This window comes from Mesoplodon densirostris, chromosome 19 (assembly GCF_025265405.1).
Source record: "Mesoplodon densirostris isolate mMesDen1 chromosome 19, mMesDen1 primary haplotype, whole genome shotgun sequence".
Classification (NCBI taxonomy): Eukaryota; Metazoa; Chordata; class Mammalia; order Artiodactyla; family Ziphiidae; genus Mesoplodon; species Mesoplodon densirostris.
This window is the reverse complement of record NC_082679.1, coordinates 46511433-46517539: the sequence shown is the minus strand read 5'-3', so window position 1 is coordinate 46517539 and position 6107 is coordinate 46511433.

Sequence of the window (6107 nt, the reverse complement as noted above, 5' to 3'; positions counted from 1 at the left end):
TATATGTGGAGTTCCAGGCTGTAAGTAAAGTACAAGGGGTGTGAGTTGTCCAACATATTTTCTTGTCTATTAGATAAGTTCTTGATTATCTGAATTGGGTAAGAAATTTTCACTTAACTAATTTAGAAGCCTTGAGGATTCATAGAGGAATTTCAGAGCAGCTGTACCATAATGCTTCTCACCTGCTGAAATGGGCAACAGTAAAGTATGTTTAAGAAAATCGGACACTTTATATTAGAGATGAATTGTGTTTCTGCTTATTACACTTTAAGCATGTTGAATTTTCTGTTCTTTAAAGCTGATTTATTACACAGATTTTCTCCCCAACTTTTTATTTTGAAAATTTGTAAACCTACAGAAAAGTTGGAAGAGGAATATATTGAATACCCATGTTCTTTTACATAGATTCACCAGTTACTAACTTTTTTTCATATTTGCTTTCTCTGTCCCTCTCTTCCTCCCTCCCTCCTTCCCTATATCTGTCTCAATACGCACACATATACTTTTTTCCCCCTGAGTCATTTAAAATAAGTTTTAAACACCAGGGCATTTCACCCCTAAATATATTAGCTGAGTCTAGGCCAATTGTCTTATAGAATATCCCACAATCTGGATTTGTCTTATTGTTTCCTCATGATTTCATTTAGGTTAAACAATTTTTGTAAGAATGCTATAAGTGAGATTGTGTATGTTCTAGTATTGCACATCAAGTTGTCCCTGTATTGGTGATGCTGGGTTCGATGCCTTGTTTAAGGTAGTGTCCCCCATATCTATCAAAGTGGGGTGATACCATTGAAGATGCTGGATTTCAGCCACCTTTTACACATCATTTTTATAACATCCACTGATGATCTTACCTAAATCAGTTTCCACATTAGTAGTTCTTAAATGGTAATATTCTTATCCCATCATTCCCCTACATGTATTAGCTGGCATTCATCTATAAAGAAGAGTTTTCTTTCCTCTACCCTTTTTGGGTACTTATTTTCACTATGAATTTACAGTTTTGTTTTTTTAATTCAAAGTGTTATAATCTAATAACTCATTCTTTTTGATGCTCAAATTGCTCCAGATTTGATGAGTGGGAGCCTTTTCAACCAGTTGTGTCCTTTTTTCCCCTGTTTTTTTTTGTTAATATATTTTTTGAGGGAATTCCTTTATTTTTATTATTTATTTATTTATTTATTTATTTATGGCTGTGTTGGGTCTTTCTTTCTGTGCAAGGGCTTTCTCTAGTTGCGGCAAGCGGGGGCCACTCTTCATCGTGGTGCGCGGGCCTCTCACTGTCGCGGCCTCTCGTTGCGGAGCACAAGCTCCAGACGCGCAGGCTCAGTAGTTGTGGTTCACGGGCCTAGTTGCTCCGCGGCATGTGGGATCTTCCCAGACCAGGGCTCGAACCCCTGTCCCCTGCATTGGCAGGCAGATTCTCAACCACTGTGCCACCAGGGAAGCCCCTTTTTTCCCCTTTTATTGAGATACAATTCACAATGTAAAATCATTTTAAAATGTTCATTTCAGGAGTTTTTAGTATGTATATTCACTCTGTTGTGCACCCATTGCCACCATCAAATTCCAGAACATTTCCATCACCCCAAAAAGAAACTCCATACCTATTAGTCCCATTTCTTCCCTCCCACCATTCCTAGCAACCACAAATCTTTCTATCTGTGGATTTGCCTATTTTGGATATTTTACATAAGTGGAATCATACAATATGTGGCCTTTTTGTATCTGTCTTCTTTCATTTAGCATGTTTTCTAGGTTCATCCATGTTGTAGCATTGTGTCAGTACTTCATTCCTTTTTGTAGCTGAATTATGTCCCACTGCATGGAAAACCATATTTAGTTTATCCATTCATCTGTTGATGTATATTTGGGTTATTTCCAATTGTTATTATGAATGAGGCTGCTGTGAACATTCATATATAAGTTTTTGTGTAAACATATGTTCTTTTGGCAGATACCTAGAAGTGGAAGTCCTGGGTCTTATGATTATTCTATCTTAGCAGAGAATCACCAAACTTTTCCATAGCAACTGAACCATTTTATGTCCCTGCTAGCAATGTATAATGTTCTTTCTCCATATCTTGGCCAACACTTGTTTTCTGGGAGTTTTTTGTTTGTTTAACTATAGTTATCCTGGTGAGTGAAATGGTATCTTAGTGACTAATGATGTTAAGCATCTTTTCATGTTGTTATTGGCCATTTACATAGCTTCTTAGGAGAGGTGTCTATTCATATTCTTTGCCCACTTTAAAATTATTTGTCTTACTGCATAATTGTAAGAGGTCTTTATATATTCTGGATACTAGACTTCTTACAGATATAGCTGTGTCCTTTTGACTCGCCCCCATCGTTCTTTGAACATTTCCCTACTTCCTGGCACAAAAAGATGTTCCAGGCCCACCTTGCATATCCCCTGCCTCTGACCTGGAATCAGCCATTTTCCCAGCGAGTCCTGGTTTCTTTTAGTGGGGATTGGTATTTAGAAACCAAGATCTGGACTGTAGGCATGCTTAATGTTACTGGGTGCTGTTGCATCTAGGCCCTTTCAGTGGACATGCAATATGTACTTTTTCACTGAACATTGCCTAAAAGTTATTTTATATATCAATTCAGTTTATTATTCTTGTTTATGGCTGTAAATATTCTTGTTTATGGCTGCATAGTACTTGATTATGTGGATGTACCATAGTTTATTCAACCAGTCTCTTAAATGGACATTTAAGACATTTCCAGTCTTCTGTTTTTACATAATGCTGCAATGAATAACCTTGTGCATGTGTTGCTTTTATTTGGGGAGATGTATCTTCAGGGTAAATTCCTAGCCATGGGTCTTCCTTGTCAAAAGTTAAATGTAGTTTGTTTTGTTTTGTTTTTTAATTTCGTGTGACTTCCTTTATTGCAATACTCCCTTTTTTGTTGTTGTTGTTGTTGTTTTGGCTGCATTGGGTCTTCATTGCTGCGCACGGGCTTCTCTAGTTGTGGCGAGCAGGGGCTACTCTTTGTTGTGGTGCATGTTGTCTTATTGCGGTGGCTTCTCGTTGCAGAGCATGGGCTCTAGGCGCACAAGCTTCAGTAGTTGCAGCATGTGGGCTCAGTAGTTGTGGCACGAGGGCCCTAGAGTGCATGGGCTTCAGTAGTTGTGGCACACGGGCTCAGTAGTTGTGGCTCGCAGGCTCTAAAGCGCAGGCTCAGTAGTTGTGGCACACGGGCTTAGTTGCTCCGTGGCATGTGAGATCTTCCTGGACCAGGGATCGAACCTGTGTCCCCTGTGTTGGCAGGCGGATTCTTAACCACTGCACCACCAGGGAAGTCCTCCCTTTTTTTTTTTTTTTTTCTTTCTTAATTGGAGTATAGTTGATTTACAATGTTGTGTTACTTTCTGCTATACAGCAAAGTGAATCAGTTATACATATACATATATCCACTCTTTTTTAGATTATTTTCTCATATAGGCCATTACAAAATATTGAGTAGAGTCCCTGTGCTATACAGTAGATCCTTATCTATTTTATGTATAGTAATGTGTATATGTCAATCCCAGTCTCCCAATTTATCCCTCCCCACCCCTCTTACACCCTGGTAACCATAAGTTTGTTTTCTGTGTCTTTGAGTCTGTTTGTAAATAAGTTCATTTGTATCATTTTTTAAGATCCCACATGTAAGCAATATCATGTATTTGTCTTTCTCTGTCTGGCTTACTTCACTTAGTATGATAATCTCTAGGTCCATCCATGTTGCTGCAGATGGCATTATTCTTTTTTATGACTGACTAGTATTCTATTGTATATATATATACCAAATCTTCTTTATCCGTTTATCTGCCAATGGACATTTAGGTTGCTTCCACGTCTTGGCTATTGTAAATAGTGCTGCATGAATCTTTTCAAATCATGGTTTTCTCCGGGTATATGCCCAGGAGTGGGATTGCTGGGTCATGTGGTAGTTATATTTTTAGGAAACATCTATTTGTTAGATGTTTTCAAAATCCCTTCCATAAAGATCACATCATTCTGTACACCTATCAACAGTTGTGGAAATTATTAACTTGTTATATTTTGCCTTAAAATTGAGTTTAGGAAGTTTTGTGAATAAATACTTTAGAGATTACTTAATTTGATGGTACTAGCAGTAACATTGTCATGGCAAATATTTATATTAGAGATTGCTATCTCCTCTATTAGCAAGGAGAAGTCAGTGACTCCTCTAGATGTTGTATGTAAATTGACTTAATCTTTATAAAGACCCTGTGAGGCAAACTGAAGATGGATAGGCGAGGCAGCTACCAGGGTCAGAGCCAGAATTTGAGCCCAGTCAACGGTGCTGTGCTCGTATTCATTGTACTCATTTTTAAAGCAAATGGGGGGAAATAAAAGCAATTGGAAGTGTTTCCATCTGTGGTCTTAAGCACACATGGTGCTCCTGTTCAACCTTTTCCCCTTTCTGTCGGGGATGAAGGAGCCATTCTTGTTAGGTGGGAGAAAAATGGCAGAGAATGTACCCAAAGGGAAGGTGTACAATCACCTAGGCAAAGGGGGACGGGATTGCAGTCAGTTACTTTGTTGAGAAAGGCAGCTTGGGATGCCTGCCACTCTCCTTCTTGGAAGAATCTCTGCCTCTTAAGGCATGAATGGCTTTGGGGGTCATCTGTGGTAAGGGCTCTGGGCAGGGCCTGAGATGTAGACCTTCATCAGTACAAATACTCCTGAATGTACAAGTAAGGGGGAGGGCATGGGCTCCAGTGGGTTCCAATCCTGGTGCTTTTTCTGGCCTACGGAAGTCTCATTACTTTTGAATCAGGCAAGTACAGTTTAGACAGGTGAGAAATTGATCAAGAAGTAGAACAAGAAAACAGTCAAAATTGGGGAACTTCACTTCTTTTAGGCCTCCTTTCTTTGTAAAGTGGGGATAAAATTTCTTTCCTGTCATTGTGAACATTAGAGGAGGTGCACATGTGCCCGGCATATGGTAGGTCTTCAGTGTGATGGTTGACCCTGAAAATACCTCTAGGAAACTCTTCAGTTAATGTTCCAGCAACCCCATTTGTTTTAAATAAATTTATTTATTTATTATTTATTTTTGGTTGCGTTGGGTCTTTGTTGTGCGTGGGCTTTCTCTAGTTGCGGCGAGTGGGGGCTACTCTTCGTTGCGGTGCGCGGGCTTCTCACAGCAGTGGCCTCTCTTGCTGCGGAGCATGGCCTCCAGGCGTGCGGGCCTCAGTAGTTGTGGCTCACGGGCTCCAGAGTGCTGGCTCAGCAGTTGTGGCACATGGGCTCAATTGCTCCGTGGCATGTGGGATCTTCCCAGACCAGGGTTCAAACCCATGTCCCCTGCATTGGCAGGCGGATTCTTAACCACTGGGCCACCAGTGAAGTCCCAGCAACCCCATTTGTACCCCTGTAGAATCTACCCTTTCCATTTGTGGCATTTCACGGTTAGTAGTCTAAATATCATCTCATCTCTAAAGAAAATAGAGGCTGGAGGGATGGATATCCATCCTCTAACCGTTCACCTGGTGCAGTTCCCATGGGATCCCACGCCTGAGCCCTGGCTTCTGGAGGCAGGGACAGTGCTTGTTACTTAGTACTGTATTCCTTACCCTGTAAAGGCCTGCAGATAGCCACGAGGTTGCAGAGTGCTGTCTGGATGCTCCTTCTGACTTGGTTGATGAGGTGCAGATGGTGAGTTCTGACTAGGGGGAGATGGAGATGACAGGCCTGTGGCAGTGTTGTTGGGAGCAGGAGGAAAAAGCCGGAACTCCCACTTTGGGTGGACATTGCCCCCACTGGTGCAGAGAGCCAGGCCGCAGTTGAGACAGCCCAGAAGCCTCTCCCTGGGCTCTGAGGGACTCAACAGCTTGAAGGGAGAGGAGACACTGTGCTGAGATGGCAGGGGTTTGAGAGGCTAGGAATGGGGCGTGGGGTGGTCACCAGATCACTGGGTGCCAGGGTTCTGTGTGGGAGGGTTGAGAGGTCATGACATCTTTTCCCCATCCTTGGGCAGCATTTCAGACAAGAGGAGCCTAGCCTGTCAAGTGTTTCTGATCTTGTTAAGAAATTCCTATGTGGGTAAAGTAAAAATTTTTTCCAATAGTGTGAACGTTT